This window comes from Meleagris gallopavo, chromosome 21 (assembly GCF_000146605.3).
Source record: "Meleagris gallopavo isolate NT-WF06-2002-E0010 breed Aviagen turkey brand Nicholas breeding stock chromosome 21, Turkey_5.1, whole genome shotgun sequence".
In the NCBI taxonomy this organism is placed as follows: domain Eukaryota; kingdom Metazoa; phylum Chordata; class Aves; order Galliformes; family Phasianidae; genus Meleagris; species Meleagris gallopavo.
The window spans coordinates 9,577,237-9,579,660 of NC_015031.2; positions in this window are offsets into that span (position 1 = coordinate 9,577,237).

Sequence of the window (2,424 nt, forward strand, 5' to 3'; positions counted from 1 at the left end):
AAAAAAAAAGGAAAACACGGGTTTGAGAGGTTTCTGAAAGGTGAACGCATTCAGCCCTAGCGATACCGAGTGTGTTCAAAGGAGAGGGGCTGAAAGGACAGAAGCAATAAGGTGGCAAAGAGACGAAAAGCAGAGAAAGCAGCACATCAGAGGAAGCTGAGACACAGACCATAAAAGCAAAAATATGAATTCAGTTTCACACAGACACAAGTGAGGCATAATTCCAACACCTACGTGTGGGCTAGGCTTTCCCAAGAAGACTGGGGGGGAAAGGGAAACGTAGAGCAACACAAATATCCCTCCACTCCCAGCCCCCAAAAAAGCCCTGACAGAGAGTATAAATCCCTTCTGTCTTTCCTGATCACCTTCACATCCTGCTCCTGTTGCTATTCTAGCCTCAGATCTCCGGGAAGCTCACGTGATGGCTGCCCCAAGTCAGTGGCTGTAGGCAGGTGTTTCACACCAATCACTCCCGCTTGCCAGGAATTCAGTATGGGGTTTTCAGCCTGCCAAATTGCATCCTCAGGCCGCTGCTTTCTGTGGGGTTCAAAGTCGGTAATCTCCAGCTCCATCTAGTTTACTTCAAGTGAGTCGTGCAGAGCAGACGTCAGCAGAAATAGGTTGGTGCAGGCTTTGGCTCTGTGCTTCCCCCAGCTGCCCCGAGACGCTTTTTGTGCTGGAGATCTGACACACTGACTGAAAGAATGATTTACAGCATTCCTTTCCTTCTTCGTTTTTGACTCTAGGAAGCATTTACTCCACACCCTAGAAGGGTATGAAACCACCTGACTACTGATACCGTCAGCTCCTTCGTTAAAGGGAAGGTACTGGACCGTTTTTACTCAGCTTACACAGACACTGCAGCCTTCCTTCCAACAGCTGGGCAGGCACTGAGCTGCTGTGGGGCTGCAGGCACTGTGCACTGACTGCTCTAAGAAAAAGCCTCCTCTGACCGCGCCGTAAAATCCCAAGGTTCGCCAGTAACTTGACGTGGCAAGATGTTGGATCCAGCACTCCATACCCCCAGAACAAAGCCATGTTATATTCTGAGATACATTAGCATTTTCTGAAGTCCAAGCTTACTTCCTGAGTGGTTAAAAACAAAAAAACAAAAAACAAACAACAGGTAGTCATTCTCACATGTGATTTATATTCCAACAGGCAGCACCCCCTGAAGGCTCAGACTTTGCAACACTTGCCTTCAGGAAGATACATCTCTTTCCTGTAAGTAACTGCTTTCTTCCCAGTGGATTCCATCTCCTTGCTACCCACCTGACCACTAACAGGGCTCCAGAGCACAGGAAAGGCTCCAGAACCTGCCAGGCACCACTGAGTCAGTGCAGAATCAACACAGCTTAGCATCCACACCTGCAGATCCCCGTTTCCTAGCCCATCTAAAGCAGCTCTGAGAAACTGAGAGCAGTGAGAATGATGAGAGCATTACACCACTTTGTGTAACGTGCACAGTGGTCCTTCTCCCATTCCCAGCTGTAAAATCTGCAGGCAGCTGTATAATCTTAACAGCACTGAGCTTGTGTGTGATAAAAAGGCACAGGGCGAGCTAAATTAAGGTGAATATATTTACAGGATAGCACTAAGATCTCCATAACAAACAGTCATTAGCAGATTAGCATTATGAATCTAATCCAATTAAGAATTTCCTTTGCAAATGCCTAGAGGAGCTGGAATTCCTCTGGGAAGACCTTTCCATGTTTTCAAACGCTCCCGTGAGTCATGCCTGCAGGTCTGACATAGCAGGAGGAGCAGCAAACGAGGCCATGCACACTGCTTCCCAATGAGCCACTGCCACCAACACGGCTTTTTCAGGACAACTCAAACACCAACTCCACAGCAGCACCAAAAAAAAAAAAGAGAGTTCTCAGCTCCATGAGTCCCGGTCAACATAAAAGTGGCACCTTCCCAAGTCAAGGGACAACACAGTGAAGTGTCCTTATTAACACCTCATACCGTGCCCTTCGGATTATGGATGTTTGACCTAACGCTGGGCTGTGCCTGAAGACAAAGCATAAGTGAAGGAGTTAAACATCCCTCTTGTTGAGATGGAGAGCATCCCCACGCCTTGCTGTGACCCACGATGCGACGCGAGTGCCGCTCTCCTGCCCACACTGCAGAATGTGCTCACGCTCGGTTTAACACAAGCAGATGAGAATTGTCATTCGCTGGGCGCAAAAAAATTAAGATTAGTTGATGAAGTTCTTATTATCAGTGGTTTCCTGGTGCCCCCAGCTTAAGGTGACACCTTTAGCTTGACCTTATCTGGTTCTGCACTGAGAGATTTCGGACGAAAATAAGGAGAGCGAAAGATTTCATTGGTACAACTCTGCTTCAGAGAACTGCCAAGACCGATCATGTTACCACATCTGCAGGCACATGCGCAGTGACCCCCTGCACACAGAAAGCAGG